The sequence below is a fragment of the Leguminivora glycinivorella genome, chromosome 5 (genome assembly GCF_023078275.1).
Source record: "Leguminivora glycinivorella isolate SPB_JAAS2020 chromosome 5, LegGlyc_1.1, whole genome shotgun sequence".
NCBI lineage: Eukaryota > Metazoa > Arthropoda > Insecta > Lepidoptera > Tortricidae > Leguminivora > Leguminivora glycinivorella.
The window spans coordinates 9,378,945-9,401,661 of NC_062975.1; the positions used below are offsets into that span (position 1 = coordinate 9,378,945).

At 34.0% G+C, this 22,717-nt stretch overlaps 1 long non-coding RNA gene across 2 annotated transcripts; it reads left to right on the forward strand.

The window, feature by feature from the left end:
- Window positions 1-10,536: 10,536 nt before the first annotated feature.
- On the forward strand, window positions 10,537-13,888 carry LOC125226573. 2 transcript variants are annotated; one of them, XR_007177087.1, is made up of 5 exons: window positions 10,537-10,845; window positions 10,953-11,098; window positions 11,464-11,591; window positions 12,258-12,460; window positions 13,154-13,888. It is a non-coding gene; the product is annotated as an uncharacterized LOC125226573 (long non-coding RNA). The 2 variants fall into 2 exon arrangements; XR_007177086.1 differs by lacking the exon at window positions 10,537-10,845 and having other exon boundaries at window positions 10,856-11,098.
- The last annotated feature ends 8,829 nt before the right edge of the window (window positions 13,889-22,717 follow it).

Below are 22,717 nucleotides of genomic sequence, written 5' to 3' on the forward strand. Positions count from 1 at the left end.
TTTATAAGTATAATAAAATGTATGCAAGGTATGCCAGTTAATTCAAGATCAAATCGTGACTGAATAATCGAAACCGGAATCGATTGCAAGCTCATCTGCCGCGATGTTTCTGTATTAAAATGTATTAATCGATTATTTGTAAGCGAGTGTAAATTCATTCAAAATGGAAATAAACTTGACCGAGTTATGGGATAATCTGGTTTTTGGCTCGTTATATTTATTAAGAACCCATATTGTCCCACCGCTGGGCAAAGCTACCTTCAAATTCCTCCACGTAGGTATCCTTATCCCCTGAAGTTTCCCACCAGTCTTTGTCAAAGGCGTCAAGCTCGTCACGCCATCTCTGGCAAGGAGGTCAACCGCGATGCCTTACAATTTGTGGCTCTTTAGCATTTAATTGATGACAATATAGAGTTACACTGAAAATGTATACTTAGTTTCTAAAAATATTTAATAATCTTATAAGCGATAACAATTATGCACGTATTTTGCAAGTGAATCGTTTCGCAAGTTGCTAAATCGATATTCGATATTACAGAATAAAAGAAAGAGCAACTGTGACTAACATATGATTTGATTACACAGTATTCTGTAGCATTTAAGTAGATTTTACACGGTGCCAGTGCAACATTAAATTGTTTGAAACAAAGCCATTCAAGTTATGTAAAACTTTGAAACCTGCATGTTTGTAAAATGTTATGTTGATACGATCCTAATGCAAGCAACAAAGAGGTGGTCGAAAATACGTAGACTTGTTTTTGGGAATAGTTTTATTTTATAACACGTTTTTCACAATATGTCACTGAAAACAAAAACTCCGATCATTAACCTAAAGGGTGAATTTCTCAGCGCAAAAAAAATGCGGCGGAGCTGAAATTGACAGTGTGGACTAATTGTATCATAATGCTATTTTTTTCCTGAAAACCTAACACATATTATTATCTTAAGCCAAATCGCAAATTGTTATAAAAGCTATTGATATTTATTTAGAATTTTTTTAATGGCGCAATTATAATTTTGGTGGAGTGTCCTGAATCCATTTTGCTTGACTAATTTGTATGGTACATCAATAACATCCATTGATTTAACTCAAACACCACAAATTATTCCTCGTTATTAGTGTACGTATGTTATAATAAAATAATAGTAAGGAATTGTTCATAGTTGGATACTTTAAACTAAGCATTAATAGTTGTCCGGGTAAATTTGTAAATTTTGGTGGTAAATATTGAAAATGACTTTATGGTCGAACGAAATGCAACAAGGCTTAGAAACGTGTAGTAGCCTGTTAGTTTAGTTCTGTTCTGGCCCTGAACTATGACGTACGTGTCGTACGTCACTGGATCTGACCAGCAAACACGTAAGTACCTAATTTTGGTGTATTAAAATATTTTTTCATGCAATTTTGGTGGTATATCTAACTAATGACAAACAAGTAGTTATGTTTACGTGAACTATTTTTAAAGCATGTTTATGGTTTCTTTAAAAAGTAATAAACTTGAAAGTGACGTGAATGAAATAGTTTATTTTTTAAAATTTTATTATGCAATGGTTCTAATTTTGGTGCATCAATTTTGGTGGTTTTGGTGGTAATTGGAAAGCCACCAAAATTGCTTAATGCCACCAAAATTGATACTTACGAGTATCCTGAGCTAAAACGAAGTATTTTATTTATTTGCTGTCATATATTTATACTTTTAGTTTACAATAATAATTGACTAAGTTGATTAAATACCAGTAACAACGAAAAACTTTAAAATAACTATAATTTCACTTTTTGTAATAGAAAATAATTCATTTTTAGAATGGCTAACCAAAAAAAGAAACAATCTAGAGAGGAGGTCCTTGAAAAGAAGAAACTTGCTGAGCGGAAACGGAAAAGGAGAATTATGAGTGATCCCGAGAAGGCAGCAGATTTGCGAAGAAAAGAAAGGGATCGGTATCATCGTTAAAAAGCCCAAGGTAAGATTTTACCTCTAAGCAGCATGCAGCCTCGTGAAAGACGAAGAAAAAGGAATAGACAGAATTTCAGAGCCAAAGGAAGGCTTCGTAATGAGCACAAGTATTAGCACCAGCAAGTGGGATTCCCACTTTGCCCCTGCCTGGTCCTTCTACGCCACAAAATCCTTGTCTCAGTCGCTCTCGTTCTCCGAGTCCTGAGCTTGACACAAACATCTCACGTCGGCTACACTCCCAAGCTGTCCATCGCAATGTGTCCAATAACCCATAGTTTCTGTGTTGTCAAATTCTTTGTAGTCCATAATTTTATTTTTGCAGTTCAAACATTTCGTTGCAAGTTACAGTGATGACCTCACAACACAAACTTTTCGTAATGTGACTAGTAGGTACTGCTTTTATTGATGATAATTTTCATTTTTAATGCGGATTCTAACAACTCCATGTTCGCATGTATTTGACATAGATAGGTGTAAAGATTAGTTTTACAACCCAAAAGGGTTTCATTCTAGCGAAAGTTATGTACCTAACTGACTGGAGGATAGCCTGATTTTAAATAACTTTGGTATAATTTTTTTATTGACGCATTCAGATACCTTTTTTGTTTTTTTGAGTCTCTTTTTCTTTAGTCAAAGTCTTCTTCTTTCTCGCAGTGTATACATTTGTGATGCTTTAGTTCTTTGATACCTTCGAATTTTTTTTTATACTACGTTATAAAATGAAAAATATCATCAATAAAAGCAGTACCGTTCACATTACGAAAAGTTTGTGTTGTGAGGTCATTACTGTAACTTGCAACGAAAATGTTTGAACTGCAAAAATAAAATTATGGACTATAAAGAATTTGACAACACAGAAACTATGGGTTATTGGACACATTGCGATGGACAGCTTGGGAGTGTAGCCGACGTGAGATGTTTGTGTCAAGCTCAGGACTCGGAGAACGAGAGCGACTGAGACAAGGATTTTGTGGCGTAGAAGGACCAGGCAGGGACGAAGTGGGAATCCCACTTGCTGGTGCTAATACTTGTGGTCATTACAAAGCCTTCCTTTTTTTTTCTTTTATAATATGCTCTGAAATTCTGTCTATTCCTTTTTCTTCGTCTTTCACGAGGCTGCATGCTGCTTAGAGGTAAACTCTTACCTTGGGCTTTTTAACGATGATACCGATCCCTTTCTTTTCTTCGCAAATCTGCTGCTTTCTCGGGATCACTCATAATTCTCCTTTTTCGTTCCCGCTCAGCAAGTTTCTTCTTTTCAAGGACCTCCTCTCTCGATTGTTTCTTTTTTGGTTAGCCATTCTAAAAGTGAATTATTTTCTATTACAACAAGTGAAATTATAGTTTATTTCTAGTATAGTCTCATACACATCGATTTTAGCGACTTTGTTATAATCAGATAATCACTATAATAAAACGGATCATAAAACATCTGTCTTTGTTTCATTTTATAACTGATTAAATATAAATATACTACTAATGTGCAGAAATATCTAATTTTGGCGTGAATTAACAATTTTGGTGGCCAGTAAACCTAATTTTGGTGGGTGTACGCAATTTTGGTGGCAAACAAATTATTAAAACCATAATATCTCCAAAAATACTATGTGTATTACGGGGGCATTACTACACAATATACATTGGGACTAGTTACGTATAATCCATACATAATTTAGACATAAACTACAAAAATAAAAAATACCACCAAAATTAGGCAAATTTGGAACCTGTTGAAATTCACCCTAAAAGAACCTGATTATTTTAAAATATGATTAATTCGTTTTCATTTTTAATGCCCAAGCGTCGCTTGTGATAAAGTGCACTTTTAAAAAAATACTGCAATATAAAATATCACATAGCGAGACATTTTTTTTAATAAATTACATATATTATAAGTATGACTTAATAGCTTTATTTTAGTAAGTTTATTTTCATCATCATAAGCTCTCGTGCATCTTGACAGATGGTTTAAAAAGCGTCTGAATTCGAGAGACAACTCCTCTGGTGACTATATGCTATATAGACCTATCCGGGAGCGACATAACATGAACGTCCGCATTTCACGCCTAGTTTCAAGATAGCCGTGAAGCGTGCAAAAATACCCACACAATCGCGATACTGTCTCCTCGGCGATTGGGTCTCAATTAAATGTAAGTTTAGTTTAGGGTCTGTTCTAAATTCTAATGTATAAGACTACTGTGGTTTGCTATTATCTTCTTGTATGGAAGCTATAGGCTCTTCGATATATGTATGCCGCTGCGTGCTGATAAATGTAGAACCCTTTACTTATTAGGCAAGCTTATGCTTCTATGAAAGCATTTCAATGCCGCAAATTGTGAAATAAAACGAGATGCAAATTAATTATAAATAACAGAGTAATTATTTAAGATTGAAGCTATGTAAGTATCCATTCGAATACTTCTCACATAGCAAGCGTTGCAGACATTGTATACTTTTATATTGCGAGGGTCGTGACCTATAATGATGGCAAACTTCATACCGTGGTGCAGAAGGAATTCGATAACAATCGTACCACGATTTCCGAAGAATTCAGCAAGATCACGCACCTGACAGTAACTTATTTTGAATATTGTGACTTGGAATGATCCATGTGTACAGTCAGCATCAATAGGGGAAGAAACAACGCACCATATGTAGGATCTTGAAAAACCTGTGATGAATGACCATGACCTGAGATAAATAGGTTTAGATAGTTTGCGGTCAGCAGTATCATAGGCTAATCCATACTAATATTATAAATGGGAAAGTGTGTGTGCCTGTTTGTTTGCCCGTCTTTCACGGCAAAACGGAGCGTCGAATTGACGTGATTTTTTAAGTGCAGATAGTTGAAGGGACGGAGATAGGCAATTTTTTGTCTCTTTCTAACGCTAGCGAAGCCTTGGGTAAAAGCTAGTAAATTATAATTAGTACATATTAGGTAATATAAAGCTTTCAGTGTTATTAAGTTAGGCAAGACGATTTGAAAATTGTTGGCTGTGACTGATGGGTCAAAAGTTGTTGCGGTGTGGGTCAAATGTTATGTCACATTTCTTTCACTTGATTGATAGTGCCTGAGGCGATCATCTTTTTGTTGACGTCGATGGACGCAAGACATTTTGATTAAGTATGCAAAAAATGAGGTTTTTTTTTGCACATACTTGAAAATATACTTAAAACAATTACGGTAAATATCATAATCAAGAGTAACTTTAACTACTTATTAGTACCTATTTTTAATTTGATTTACCCGATACCAATCAAATAAAAAATAAAAATAAAAAAATAAAAATTAAATCAAAAAAATCAAATTAAAAATCAAATAATAATCAATCAATCAATTATGTAAATCAAATTAAAAATAGGTACTAATAATTTCGTGGGTTTTTTTATTTAAAAGCTAGTATAAACATAAAAATAATAAAGAAATACATAGATATTACAGACATCGGATCTGATTAGTTCTGTTTTTTTTTAACGTTTCATTCTCTTTGGGAAGAAAATATTACATGCAGCAATAATCTAAAATGTTGACCGTTCAAAATAATAATATCCGTTTTATAGCCATGTAAAATAATATACCTAATTTTATTGTACAACCATATAACTTCTCTGAATCCGATGGTAGTTTAGCTTCTATAATTACCTTTGTGTATTTACTTCCTTAATTTGTTTTATTGTACATTGATTCAGATAGACTAACTCTTTGGTACAGAAGTCCATTATGTTCTTCAACAATAACAATAATAAACCGATTAAGTCTCAAAGAGAAAGTTCAGGACAATGTAGAACATAACCAATACACTAATATGGACTTTCCTAGTTCTTATGTCGTTAAAGGTCTGTTATGTCAAAGTTATTACGGACGTAGATAAATCAAGATGAAAGGGATGGGATGCTTACATAAACAATAATAACCTTGTAACACCCCGCTACCCCTTAATTAATTACCCTCTTTATTAACCTAACACTACCTAACTTAAGTCCAAATTGTTAGCCCTAATTAAAACAGTACACTATTAAAAATTGGCCATTAAACAAATACTGTGATCGTCTAGTAAGTGGTAGGACCCCATAGTTGTGCGTAGCAATCCAAATTCTTTTTACCTTTAGGAACTTGCTATTAGGGTTAAATTTAAGTTGATAAAACTAAGGCAGTAATATATTCACTTGAGGTATAATAGCAGAGTGAACGACATTTGTGAAAGAATTTAGTGCGTTGAGATAAGAGTGTGTGAGATAAGTAAAATTGTGTAAGGAATATAAATACAGGAAATATATTAAAAATATATACAAGACATTATTTAAAATGGGGTTAATTGCTTCCGACCCACGAGTCCCTTATACGTAGGAATAATAAGTGTATAATATAATATAGCCTATTATAAAGACCTCGCTCGAGCATATGGACAAACCAGGTTGCCGGTTCAATTTATGTTTTATCAAACATTGAACAAATGGGTTCCTTAGAACAAAAGTAAACTGATGTAAAGTGTCTTTGCACTATTTTAAAATGTACTACCATAGTAGTAGATACCAAATAATTAGTCAAGGACCCTTTAATCCCGGTATAATTTTATATGTTTTGGGATGGTTCTGCAACCAAGTCCTCTACCGTCAGGATGGAAGCTGCTCTGCCTACTCCTGGTCTATCAAGGAAACAGAATATCTTTTTTGATACCCTTTATTGGGCCTATTCATTGACCTTCTTTTGATACTAAGACAAATACTTCATTGAACTAGCCTTTCGAACGACAAATCCCTAGACTCACACGCCATCCCATATATATATTTTGGTTCGGCCTTAGCCATCGAAAGTTGTCCAAGATCCCAAAGTATAAATTCTATATGCGTGCAATTTCCCACGTTCCGAGTATAGTGGTCCATTGCTTGACATCGTGTTTCACTAGTCAATGCTAGAATTGTTTGATTTCCCAGACAACATTATCGCTAACCATATTATGAAAATGGAATGATGATTCCAAAGTCTGCCAATCTCGAGGCCAGTGTCAATGATTCAACTTTTGTGAACAATCTTATTTTTATATCAATGATTCTCCTTGATAGCGACAGGATCCTAACATCCATAGATGTCCTATGCCTCCCTAGTATTTAGTATTAGTATTAATTCCCACAAGTTATCCTTTAACTCTAATAAAGTTTACATGTTATGAACAATAAATAAAGTTATTAATCCTACTTTCATTGAAATAGCAAAATTATCTTACTTAAGGATGAGATAATAGTGGGAAAATCCTTCTAATCACCCAAAGAGATTCTAGCTAATAGAATGTGTATGTACATAAAGTAAATATGTGTAATATTTTATGTATCTATTTTGTTACAATCACCCAAAGAGATTCTAGCTAATAGAATGTGTATGTACATAAAGTAAATTATGTGTAATATTTTATGTATCTATTTTGTTACATGTAGTAGTCATATTAGAAATACTCAGATCCTAATTTTAATTAATAATATTCCAAATTAACCGTTAGTGTTAATTGTATGCAATAAATAAATTGAAATTTGAACAACTTAAAATAATCACCACATAAATATAACATTCATGAATATCCCGTTTATATGAAATGAATAAGTACCATAATCAATTTTAACACACAATTAAATAATTAAATTTTATCACTTACTTGCTCTCCTTCACTATACTTTACCAATATAAACTCCTTCTCACTCTAATTATTTCTAATTAAATGCTTCAATCAAAATCACAGTAACTGACTTCCTCTTACTAAGCCCGTACAACTAATACTGAACTCCCCTCCCATTTTGCTCTGCCTTTTATATCCTATCTGCGCACGCGTTACGCATCTTTCGTCCAAAGTTTTCCTTTCTCCTATTCCTCTCAATAAGTCAATAGTGAGGGACGCCATCTTTGTTATTTTCGTCAAGGCTGACCGCTTTCCTCGATAACAACGCTTACGGCAATAGTTTAAAGAATGTTTGATTTTGTAAATTACGCTAACTTTAATATTTTTATCCCGATTTACTGCTTTCCTCGATAATAACGCTTTTGGCAACAGTTTTAGGAATGTTGATCTTTGTAAATTATGTACGTTTGAATTCCGAGAATAATTATTATTTTTTCATACTATTAGACGTTTACTTCTAATATAAGTTATTAAAATTGTTTACTATAATTATACCTAAATAAGGGTGTTTTAATAAATATTTCCTATGATTTGAACCGAGGACTGTGTGGTCCGTTACAACTGCCCCTTTTATTTTCGTTTGATTCAAGATAACATCTTTGTGTCAAACGAAAATAACCAACAAAATAATTCAGTTATTGAAATTTTCAATTTCCCCTTTCGTCAATGTGGTGAGTAAAAGTGACCAATACTCAAAAGAACCTCACTGATCCAGCACGAATTATGAACTTATTGGTTATCCAGACACATGAGTCAAATTGCCACCAGCCAGAATTCCCATTCCAATAAAGCATTTGGTTGTGAATCAAATGTACCCTAATGGTAAAATCTTTGCATCCTCATATGGGTAGTTTAATCACATTGCACGATTAGGTAACCCGCTATCTACATTGCCCAGATATTATGAACCTACAAAAATCTCTTTACTAGAATGAAAAAGCCTTTCAATTTCTCAGGTAACCACCGACAATTGTTCTCCCCATAGTTCGAAAAACCAGTCCACAACTCAATACTAGTCAATAATTTTCCTCCTTTCTCGGCATATGTCCTATGTATATTTATAAGAGTAATCAGACAATCAATATTTCAATCTTATTGATAATGTTAAGTCACCTTTTGTGACAAACAAAATTATCTGATTTATCCCATAAAGACACAGGGTGTGTGTTTAGTTCGTTTATTAGCGGCATGTAGAGTATGTTGTTACCAAAAGAATGTACCTGTAAAAGGTATAAATTATTTATCATAACACCTAACTCTCGTGGTAACAAGTTTGTGTAACCCTTTCCCCATTTTAAAATTCCAATAACTGCCGTCACTATTCAGACTTGCAAACATGAGGAAACCCTTCAATTGAACTCCACCCATTCATATAGCTAAACCTCTCTTCTTTCTTTTATGTGACTCTCATACTACTCATTCAAATTTCATCCTTCCTCATACGCTCATTTTTACTGTTTCTGTCATACCTGCAAGCCCACTTAGATAATGACAGTACAAAAATGTATGATGTTATAATTTAATAGCTCTCTTTTTTTTTCTATTTCAACTTTTTAATTAATCAAACGTTAAAATATATACTTATATCATAAGTACTTATCTATGTTATTCCTTTACTTTACGAATCAGCCTACGTAAACACGACTTACATTTAACTTTCGTATTGACCCTATACAACCGTAAGCACGCAAAATTGTAGGCAAAACTACAAAATATTATATGTACATACATTTTGTTAACCTATAATTCAAGACGCAAAGTTAAATTATGGAATAAGATACGCAATACCGCTATGAATTCTACTTTTGTAAGTAGGAAAAATAATACAAATAACTTGTTAGTCCGTTTTCACACTATCCGATCCGACATCGGAAACCGAAAAGATTTCAATGGAAACAAATTTATAGTTTAAAAAAACACTAGAAAAACACACTTTTACATAAGTGCATGTAACAGCCAAAACAAATTTTGGATCGCTCAAGCCATCCCTATTTCCGAGCTTCATCATCAGACCATGAAACCTAATCGTAGTCAAAGTTTATTACAAGACTTTTCTAAGAAACCCAAAAACAGCTATGATACGACGTTCCATCCTGTAGTTCCAGTTCGTATCTTCTGGCTCCATCATCAGACCAACTCAACAGTACCATATTTTTGCAATGTCATCGGAACTACATACAGCTGCCAATTTTCATTACGCTACGACTCCTGGAAGATGGTTAAATTAGCTCCCCTAGATTCCATTACATACATAGTCACATACACAACGACCTAAAAGCGTGTTATTAAAAATCCAAGATGGCGCCTGCAATGTATGGGACATCGGTCCGACATCCGACATCGGACCGGACAATGCGAAAATGCACTTACGCCTAACTGCTTTGATAACGTCTACTAACACTGTAATATAGGTAACCTATCTTCTAATAATATCGTTAAGTACTAACATACACACATACCTACAAACTGACCTAAGAAAAAGAATGGCGTTTCGAACAGGATACGAGCGAAGCCGCGGGCAAAAGCTAGTAATTACTACACTATTATGCACTACCTATTCATCTTATTTTTTAACTAGTATATGGTTCTACGATCCGTTATTTAGCAAACATAGAAAGTTTGAAATTTGGTGTTTTTCAACTGACCTTTAGATTTGTCGGAGTATACTAAATGTCTAAACAAAGTTTGACGTTAATAATATTTTTCTCCTTAATAAAATTCCACAGAATATATGTATATGAGTCATAGATGTTTTCCATGTACATAAGTATTTATCTATTTAAGTAGGTATATCGTCGCTTAGCACCCACAGCACAAAATTTGCTTAGTTTGGGGTTCAGTTGAACTGTGTAGATGTCCCCAATATTTATTTATTTATTTCATATTTATATAAAAAAAAGCATTAAGATTGAATGTAAACGTCAAATCACTGTCTCTATTTTATTATTCTACAATTCGTTCCACATAGTCTGCAGAGCCCCATTCATACTGGATAAATTTTAGTCGCATCCGGTCCGTCAAATGTCTTATGATCTATAGAGCCCTTTTGATTTTTCTATGGCAACATTTGCTATGCTGACGTCATTGCCACGTCATTACTGTCAGTCAGACAGAAATAAAAGAAAAATGGATGCCGTTCAGACGTACACGCATTATTTGGAACTGAAAATTACGTAATTTATCGACCTGCTGGCTTGTATTTGTTATAAATCATAAAAAAAGTGAGTAATACATTAACTAAGTAATGATATATGTTGTTAGTAATGTGGTAAATACAACACAAAATGTGTATAACGAATGTAATAAATAAATGCTTGTTTGGTTTTAGATTATGGAAAACATCATGAACAATAATGAAACAAACCGAACCTTTAGCTACAATAATAAAATGACCCCATGACGCCAGTGGAACTACGTGGTTTTCTTTCATGATGATTTGATGATACCTCAATGGAATTGAGCCAAGTTTTCGCCGTAAGTAATAACCTATTTAATTATTCGAAATTTAACTTGTCCATCACAAAGCAGTTTATAGTTTAGTTTAAAATCTTGACATACTAAAATAACGAAATGATTTTCAATAGAGAGGTTATCTAATTCCTATGGCGCACTAAAATAACATCCTAATTCTGGTCTTAGAGATGAGGAGTATTAGTAAGCCTACAACTTCCTATTTCTAATGTCTGCCTATTGACATGTTTCAGGTATTGGGTGCTAGATGCCCCTTGGAGTTAAGCCCCAATGCCACTATACTACCTTACCAGTTATGTGTGGGTGTCCTAAGGCACCCCAGAGATGCAAAGGGCTCACAAACTCACGCCACGCCTTCCTATCTTCAGCAACCCTCGTGACCTCACTCCAGCAGCTCAAACCTGGGAACTCGCAGCTCATTTTCGACGGACCGCTTCCATGAGTAGACAAGGCACCGACGATCACGGCTTGCATCACCTGTACTGCTATGTAATATGTAAGTTACACTTTAATGTCTAATGATTCTGTAATCTGTTAACTAATCTCACCTAGTGATAATTATTTGTATGCTTTGAATTATAAGATACGGGTTCGAACCGCAAATCATACCGATAAATACTTGAGAACTGTCATCTGATATTTGCCAGTTGCTTTTGAGTGAAGGAAATCATCGTGAGGAAACCAGACTAATTTCAATAAGACCTATTGAAAATTAGTGCCTACGCCAAATCCTGGAATTAGCTGTCAAACAGACTCCATGCTTCCATGAGCCGGAATAATAAAGTATGACCAAGCAATGTTGGTTTTAAGCCAAAATTGTATAAATGAAGAATCTAAGCATTACCGAATGTCAATAATAAGAATCATGCTTAGTTTGTAATCAAGTAGGCCTGTACAAAAATGCCCCTTCAATTTTTATTATTTATTTACCTTTTATGTTGTTAAGTCAATTATTTCACTTTGGTTCGACTAAACTTTATTTCGATAATGTATTGTATGATAAAATTGAAATTTATCCCGTAATTAAAATAAACCCTAATTAATAAAATGATCAAATACCTATTTAGTTATAAAATCTCTACCAATCTTATTCTTATAACTTATGCTTATAACTAGGACTTATTTTCTACTTAATTAATAAATATTTTCTTAAATTTTCCAGAGCATGCTGAACAATGCTGCCATTATACTAGGATCAACGTCCTGCCCCTTCCCCGGCTGTGTACAAATTGGAACTCCATTGGCATGCCCCTTTGACTGAGCAACTTGTGTATGTGTGTGTGCTCGAAACACATTCACTTGCAACAGAATGACTCCCAGGCTGACCTGGCTCAGTTCCTGTATGTCTGATCTACATCCACAATGGTAAAATGTTTTATTTATTTATTTATTATTCTTTGGTTTACTCTAGGGTAAATAATATTGTTTGCCCTTATTCCTGATTCTAATAATAGCAAGTCTATTACAGACTGACTCCATTTGTTCATTCAAACTATTATACTGTGCACTATATTTGGCACAAACACTACTACTAAGTCTAAAATCTTAAGTCTAGCTTATCTACCTAACCAGTCAAATTGATCTATGCTAACCTGCTGCATCCACTGATAACTGATTCAAAAAATCAAAACACAGACAGACGGATAATCTGACAAATTAAGTCATAAATATAGGAAACCTATGATCAACTTCCTCACTCTATTTTATAGTATACTAGAATTAGTGTAATCACAATCTACTGATAAATATTTTAAAAAGCTTGCTCTTGGCAATTATGCTTTCCTATTGTAACCTTGGGTTATATTGTAGACTACTTCAGAGATAATAACAGGCTACAAGTTACCTATTGAACTGAAATTTTATAAGCTCATTAAGTGGGATGACAATACAATATTACAATATCATTAAAAGCCGACTTCATGAAGATGTCTGACAAACAATGCAATTCATTATATGACTTGTTGACCTGTATGTATAAAAAAGGAATGCACATCCAATAGTGGAATTGCATTCTAAATGTTTTAACTGAAATGTATTTACCCTTCATTTTTGTTCCAGGTTTCAATGAAAGAGTGAAAATTCTTCTCCCTGTACAATCACTTCTAACACCTATACTGACTACACCAAATATGATCATCACTCAACATGTCTCACATCAAGATACTTTTCAAAAGTCATCGAGAAGAGGAACATAATATCTTTTTTCCCATTGTTGCCTGAATAATCCTAACTAAAAGTTACTTCTCTATTCTATTTTTCCTGCATGGAGTGGCGCTTTTCCGTCTAATGGAAACGAAATGAACAAATATGCTCTGGGTTTTTTTTTGTTTTTGTGCACCTTTTCAATATTACTAATAAAGCATTTTGTGGGTGTTTCATTTACCACCTTCCTTCATAATTTTGCTAGTGTGTGATTCACCATATTCCTAATTATTAAATGCAATAGCTACTGCAATCTGTTCACTGATGGGAATCATTTCATGTTAACACAGCTTTGAATACTATCTTAAATAATGACTCAGACTGACTGTCAATAAAAATATTCCTAGCTATAAGCTTGCCTGAGGTTAATGAATGGTGTGCCTAACTCCTTACTTGAGTACTTAAGAACTATGCTTAAATTCTAGATTGTATGTTCTTGACATTTTTGTCAATAAGCTACTTGAATGTTTGTCTCTTTCAAGTAATTATAATTTGTTCACACTTCAGTGGAAGACAACTAATCCTTAGTTGTTAGTAAGTATGAAACGTGCTAATTGCTACTCGTTTCCCTATGATTATGAATACCATTACTTATTCTATTGTTAATCTATATACATATATAAAATGCTAATGCTAATGTACGTATGTCCGGGGTTTTCTCTATCACTATCAATTCCAATCAACCCCCTGTTGGGGTGGTAAATACGCCTTGGTCTCTAGATGAAAGTAAGGGAGTTTGGTCGCGGTGGGTGGAAGTGGGTGGCTGTGGGTGGCGAAAATGTTAAAAAAATATATATCTGTCCTTCTTCTGTACTGTACATCTCTACTTCTGTATCACGCAATATAATTTTAAATGTGTCACGCAATATAAAAAATGTGGGTAAGTGCATCTGTACTTATATATCTGTACTTCTGGAAAGTTCTAAAAATTTCTGGAATGATCTATAAAAGTCCAGAATTTGTGTAAATGTTTCAATCGATCTGGAATGTTCTAGAAAGTTCTAGATACTTCTGGAAAGTTCTAATATTTTCTAGAATAATCTAGAACGTTCCAAAATCTGCAAAACTGAATGTAGTTGATATAGAATGTTCTGGAAAGTTCTGATATTTTCTAGAATGATCTAAAACGTTCCAAAATGTGCAAACTGAATGTATTTGATATAGAATGTTCTGGAAAGTTCTAATATTTTCTAGAATGTTCTAGAACGTTCCAAAATGTGTAAAACTGAATGTAGTTGATATATAATGTTCTGGAAAGTTCTAATATTTTCTAGAATGTTCTAAAACGTTCCAAAATGTGCAAAACTGAATGTAGTTGATATAGAATGTTCTGGAAAGTTCTAATATTTTCTAGAATGATCTAGAACGTTCCAAAACGTGCAAAACTGAATGTAATTGATATAGAATATTCTGGAAAGTTCTGATATTTTCTAGAATTATCTAGAACGTTCCAAAATGTGCAAAACTGAATACAGTTGATATAGAATGCTCTGGAAAATTCTAATATTTTCTAGAATGTTCTAGAACGTTCCAAACTGTGTTAAACTGAATTAAGTTTTACATATTTATGAAATTTCTACATTATTCCATAAGTTTTCAGAACTTTCTAGAACATTCCATATCGATTGAAACATTTACACACATTCTGGACTTTTCTAGATCATTTGAACATTCCAGAACATTCTTATGAACAACATTAAGTTTTACACGTTTTGGAACGTTCTAGAACATTCTAGAAAATATAAGAACTTTCCCGAACATTCTAAATCTAAATATATAAAAGAAGAAACTGACTGACTGACTGACTGGCTGACTAACATATCAACGCACAGCCGAAACCGCTGGTCCTAGAGATTCCAAATTTGGCACGTAGGTTCCTTATATAATGTAGTCGCTACGGGACGAGACGGGACGGGCCGGGACAGGAATAAGGTTAGGGATAAGGATAGGGATAGGGATAGGGATAGGGACAGCGACAGGGACAGGGACAGGGACAGGGATAGGGATAGGGATAATATGGGTATCGTTAGAGGGATATGCAGGCAGTGTAAAACGCAGTGCAAAAAGCAGGCGGCTCAGTGGGAAGGGATCGTTGTTGTAAGGGATAATGCAAGAAAGTACTTTTTACCCACCGACCATTAGTGTCGAAATACGGGCTATGTGGGTTGTTTATAAAGGTTTCCCCAGCGTATATAGAATACATACCTACTCATACCTACTACCTACGCTGTGGTCGATGTGGTAACATTTCTACAATCATTGCAAGCATTTCTTTAAAAACAATAGTATTATGTGTAATCGAAATAATCGCAGACAAATGTACCTACAGAGAAACCTACGGATCCAAATGAAAATCTTAATTTTTGTATACGTTTGAATAAAAATACTTTTAGTACGCGGGCGAAGCAGCGGGTAAAAGCTAGTTTTATTTAAAAATAAATCAAAATCAAATCAATGAGTCGCCCTGTTGACAACATAAGATTATTGTCAGTATAATCACAGCTAAAATAAATATTTCACAGCTTAACGCTTGTCTAGATCAATCATCATTTTATTTCCTAGTTCTTCTGTAGCTGATAACAGCTTATCACTAATCAGTTGATAACACGAAAAAGGGGCGAGAAGATAGTGAGGTAAGAGTGAACATGATGGTGTTCTTGCTGTCAAAGTGACATTTCTTACCATGATATGCGACACTGACACATGAAGAATAGATTTTGACAAAATGTACTTAATCAAGTCTGTGTATCGCATACTGTCATTAATTTAGCTTATTCTGTTTCTTAAAAGAACATGCCAATACTAGCAACTTGTACATGACATACATACATACTACATGCCAAATCTAGTTAGAAATCAATTCCTACAGAGGCCCACAGAGCAAAGTACCTAAAATACTAGCAGTATTTCCTTGCTTACTTCTACTTAATTTAGTGAGACTGGCAGATATATTATAACCAACAGAACGGAAAATCTTGATTCACTAAACAGTAAAAGTTTCCTTTATCATAAAACATGTAGAACCTTTTAATTTATTTATACGTATCTCAGTATTTATAATCTTCCATGATATCGTTTTAAAGAACCCTCGACACAAAATTACCACAAGACAGTCGATCTGTGCGTAATTGCTTTCAGTAACGACTAATTTGTTTTAGTACAAAACTTTCCCAGTAGATAAATATAACCGATACCATTGAGGTTTTATTTTTGCTATAATCTCTTCATTATCGCAACAGAATAAATATTAGCTAGAAAACGAATAACTTTTCTAAATTTGCCATTCCAATTGAATTGTTTCATTGACAGCTGGTTTGACATTTTTACAATAGCCTCAAATACTTTCTTCTATCCCCGGTGTCCCTAGTCGATGACAGTTTTCTGCACGTGTTATCTCTTATCAGTCTGTACGCACGTTGTTGATCGATAATTATGTTATTGTTTACATACAATACCATGTGCACACGCGATTCCAATTATCGTATAAAGCCGCGTCCTAAGTTCGTAACGGGTAACGTTTATAAGTTTATGCTAGAAGTACAACCTGTCATTGATTCTTTCGATAGTGACTTAAAAGTGAAATAAAAATCTAATTAGATAAGTGATAAGCCTACAATGGTTTTAAAATTACACAGCTATGTCTAAAGTGAGTGAACTGTGTGCTAAAGTGCAAAGTTTCTGTTTCAATATCGGATTGTGACTTTGTTTGAAAATCCAGGTTAGTGACCTTAAACTTACAAAACATACTTCAAAATGAAACGTATCTTAGAAAACTATCAATAGCTTGATTGCCCCTTAGACTATTACGCAGTGGTTAATAAAGATAGACGAATGATACAAAAATAAAATAAAGTTTCAGCATGAAGGATAGCAAGTTCCTAAAAAGGATATCTCATTCACAGCAACACTTTGTGACAAAATGTCACTTGAATATGCTAACAATTGGACATATTTAGGGTCTATTACATCCTACAGTCACGGTCTCCACTTTGTAACACCCCGCTACCCCTTAATTAATTACCCTCTTTATTAACCTAACACTACCTAACTTAAGTCCAAATTGTTAGCCCTAATTAAAACAGTACACTATTAAAAATTGGCCATTAAACAAATACTGTGATCGTCTAGTAAGTGGTAGGACCCCATAGTTGTGCGTAGCAATCCAAATTCTTTTTACCTTTAGGAACTTGCTATTAGGGTTAAATTTAAGTTGATAAAACTAAGGCAGTAATATATTCACTTGAGGTATAATAGCAGAGTGAACGACATTTGTGAAAGAATTTAGTGCGTTGAGATAAGAGTGTGTGAGATAAGTAAAATTGTGTAAGGAATATAAATACAGGAAATATATTAAAAATATATACAAGACATTATTTAAAATGGGGTTAATTGCTTCCGACCCACGAGTCCCTTATACGTAGGAATAATAAGTGTATAATATAATATAGCCTATTATAAAGACCTCGCTCGAGCATATGGACAAACCAGGTTGCCGGTTCAATTTATGTTTTATCAAACATTGAACAAATGGGTTCCTTAGAACAAAAGTAAACTGATGTAAAGTGTCTTTGCACTATTTTAAAATGTACTACCATAGTAGTAGATACCAAATAATTAGTCAAGGACCCTTTAATCCCGGTATAATTTTATATGTTTTGGGATGGTTCTGCAACCAAGTCCTCTACCGTCAGGATGGAAGCTGCTCTGCCTACTCCTGGTCTATCAAGGAAACAGAATATCTTTTTTGATACCCTTTATTGGGCCTATTCATTGACCTTCTTTTGATACTAAGACAAATACTTCATTGAACTAGCCTTTCGAACGACAAATCCCTAGACTCACACGCCATCCCATATATATATTTTGGTTCGGCCTTAGCCATCGAAAGTTGTCCAAGATCCCAAAGTATAAATTCTATATGCGTGCAATTTCCCACGTTCCGAGTATAGTGGTCCATTGCTTGACATCGTGTTTCACTAGTCAATGCTAGAATTGTTTGATTTCCCAGACAACATTATCGCTAACCATATTATGAAAATGGAATGATGATTCCAAAGTCTGCCAATCTCGAGGCCAGTGTCAATGATTCAACTTTTGTGAACAATCTTATTTTTATATCAATGATTCTCCTTGATAGCGACAGGATCCTAACATCCATAGATGTCCTATGCCTCCCTAGTATTTAGTATTAGTATTAATTCCCACAAGTTATCCTTTAACTCTAATAAAGTTTACATGTTATGAACAATAAATAAAGTTATTAATCCTACTTTCATTGAAATAGCAAAATTATCTTACTTAAGGATGAGATAATAGTGGGAAAATCCTTCTAATCACCCAAAGAGATTCTAGCTAATAGAATGTGTATGTACATAAAGTAAATATGTGTAATATTTTATGTATCTATTTTGTTACAATCACCCAAAGAGATTCTAGCTAATAGAATGTGTATGTACATAAAGTAAATTATGTGTAATATTTTATGTATCTATTTTGTTACATGTAGTAGTCATATTAGAAATACTCAGATCCTAATTTTAATTAATAATATTCCAAATTAACCGTTAGTGTTAATTGTATGCAATAAATAAATTGAAATTTGAACAACTTAAAATAATCACCACATAAATATAACATTCATGAATATCCCGTTTATATGAAATGAATAAGTACCATAATCAATTTTAACACACAATTAAATAATTAAATTTTATCACTTACTTGCTCTCCTTCACTATACTTTACCAATATAAACTCCTTCTCACTCTAATTATTTCTAATTAAATGCTTCAATCAAAATCACAGTAACTGACTTCCTCTTACTAAGCCCGTACAACTAATACTGAACTCCCCTCCCATTTTGCTCTGCCTTTTATATCCTATCTGCGCACGCGTTACGCATCTTTCGTCCAAAGTTTTCCTTTCTCCTATTCCTCTCAATAAGTCAATAGTGAGGGACGCCATCTTTGTTATTTTCGTCAAGGCTGACCGCTTTCCTCGATAACAACGCTTACGGCAATAGTTTAAAGAATGTTTGATTTTGTAAATTACGCTAACTTTAATATTTTTATCCCGATTTACTGCTTTCCTCGATAATAACGCTTTTGGCAACAGTTTTAGGAATGTTGATCTTAACCTGTCATTATGAAGACTAAAAATAAAGCTGCAGATGGGTACAAGTAATTAACCAAATATGGTATACATAATTAAATTACGAAGCCTGGGTTAAACTTACAAGTAATTATGGATATGACTTCCCATTGATGATCAAACCGGAAGGAAGAGGCGTATTTTGTTCATTATTTAATTTTTATCGAATAAAATCTTGAGGCTTGCGACATTTTCATTTAGCGTGCGGACACCGACGGAAGTGGCAATTAAAATCCCTTTTTTAAACGACGTGTTAAATATTGAGGGCCTACTTAACACATCCGGATCGTTCAAATAAAATAAGCTTACAATTGTGCTTATATCCTTCAGATTTTTAAATTTATCTACATGAGATAAATAATTTTGAACTATCAGTATTCTACAGGCTGATTTTATTACGCTTGACCAAAGCCTAAGAGAGGTATATTGTACGGTTTGGAAAAAAAGATTAGAAATGGAACTATTCTTACCATAGCAACTTTTCTCACAAAAAAGTGACTTAATAGTTGCCACATGTAAAACGATTATATAGACGGTGGCGCCCCTATTATTTTCCACCCTTTTTTGTCAGGCTGTACCGAATTGATGTCGAAATATTTTACTATGTATTACCAAGTATTACTATCTCCTAACCTCACCTTAAAATTACAACAAAAATGCTCTTCTCGAGAATATATAGACAGTTAAATTATTATCATTCTGAAAAACGACCATGAACGAATCCAAATACATACTATTTAGTTCATATATCATATCACACGTAGCTATTAAAAATCGTGGTTAATTCATGCATAAAGTCATCCGTCCGTAGGTGTTAATGTAGGCACGTTAATAATAGGCCGGTCGCAGGACCCCTTACGTCACATGTAATCCGTCATATTATAAGCTTAGCTCCGGGCGTTATTCGACTATTGACATTAAAAAACTATGAGAACCAAAAGACCTTTTGTAAACGGTACGACATCGAGAATTCGTCTTACTCCACAGACTACATAGACACCGCATTATGAAGTGTTTACCAAGTCCAGATATACGAGTAGTGATTCGGTCAAACTGTGTTTTTTGAAAAAAAAAAAGATTAAATCCAAATAAAAATAAATGCGGTTTGATACCTTAGCGTAAGGTGCTTTGCGCACACTAGCGTCCCCTCCCCCCACCTGACGAAACCCCCCCTTTTACCCTAAAATATGTAGTTTTTTTTTATTTTTGGGGAAATTATACATTTTAGAAAAAAGTTGTCAATGAAAGAAATAATGCTCATAAAATTCCCAAGAAGAAAGGTCATAATTATAACATTTTTTGATATCATGCACTATTTTCATGTTACCTACATACATAAAAGGCAAAGTCCTGAGTGACTGACTGACTTAAATCAAGGTAAAGCCCAAACCGCTGATGCTAAAGAATCCAAATTTGACACGTAGGTTACTTATAAGGTCTACGAACCCACTAAGGAAGGAATTTTCAAAATTCATCCCCTAAGGGGGTGAAATGGGTGTAAAAAATTCGTATTAGGATCTACCTTTATTTTGAGAATATGAGCTTGAAACTTCGTGTAAAGACTATAAAGGTAAAATTATCCTTTAAGAGAGTTAAAATGAGGCTGGCTGAAGTTTGTATGGGGAATAAGTTTTATTTCAAGCTACAGGCTTGAAACTTGGTAAAAAGGTACTTCAGAAGGGCAAAAACTAGTAGCTTGATAAACTTTGTCAAAATTCTGCAATTAAACCACTAATACACATATGACTATTTCATTAACTACTATTAACTACAGAGTTTTATCGAACTTCAACAAGCTAATGCACGAATATGGTAAGTGCTACAAAAAAATGCATATAACCTTTTTTGTCTAAAATTTAATAAGAATTAATTATTTCATAGACATTTTTTCCCTAACTCTGATACTTTTCTGAAAAATGAAGAAAAACCGTAAAACGGGACCTATTTCGTGCTAAAAGGGGGTGTTGCGTCAGGGGGACGGTAGGGGACGCTAGTGTGCGCAAAATACCTTACCCTAAGGTACCATACTACATTAAAATTTTGCTGGATTTAATTTTTTTTTAATTTCCCATACATTCGAAGTTCGAACACAACTTGACCGAATCATAGGTATGTATAATTTTACTGGTAGAATACCACACTTGCTCAATTGAGTAGTACATTACACCATTACATAGCAATAGCACAAGAAGTAAGAACCCAGGTTTAAGCCTGAAAATTATTTTTTTATGAATATTCCAAAATTACACGAGTGCGCTGTGGGTTAATTTCACTACAGTGACATTCACACTTGACACTGAACATTCTGTGACTATTTGTGGGTTGATAAGTAAAATGGTTTCTCAGCGCCAATATTTCCTTGTTGAACAGGCAATAAATGGCCAAGTGTCACTGTCAAGCGACAATTGTCACGATTGTTTGACGACCGGTTTGGCGCAGTCGGTAGTGACCCTGCCTGCTGCGCCGCGGTCCCGGGTTCGAATCCCGGTAAGGGCATTTATTTGTGTGATGAGCACGGATATTTGTTCCTGAGTCATGGATGTTTTCTATGTATGTAAGTATTTATATATTATATCGATACCTCTGGGTTCAATTGGCGTAAAGGACATTTTGGCGAAAATGAGTTATATATACAGTTTTGTTCAGAATTTCAAGCGCTATCGATCTGTGTAGTTAAAATTTCGATATCTCTTAAAAAGTTGCCTTTACGACCAAGATTTTCTACTATGGACTTGCAAAAATAGCTTTTCTGAAGGGGCGTAAATATCAAGTCATTAATTATAAATTATTATTTGTGTCGTAAAGGAAATCTACAAATAAAAATATAGTCGTAAGTCGCCTTGATATATATTGTTGCCCTTTAAGCCCTTACTTTTTAAGGATCACTTTCTATAGTAGTGTGGTAAAGTTGGGCGTAAAGGACAAGTTTTTTTGTTCTTCGTCCTTTACGACCAGCACTAAAAATATTTTATCCGCAACTGTAATCGATATCTTTGGGTTCAATTGTCGTAAAGGACATATAATGCTGGTTTCAAGAGAAAGATAAACCCACTTTTTTGTTTTTTGACCTATATTTGTGACGTGTATAAGAAAAATATGCAGATTACGAGTATCTTTAACCTAGTGTAGCAACCGTAGTGATAAACTAAACGATTTAGAAGATAGATGGTTGTAAAGGACACGTCAAAATGCTATTACGTCCTTTACACCCATGATTTGATAGGGTCGTAAGTGACGGTCTTAGATGATTTTTATACAAAACCGGGGCTT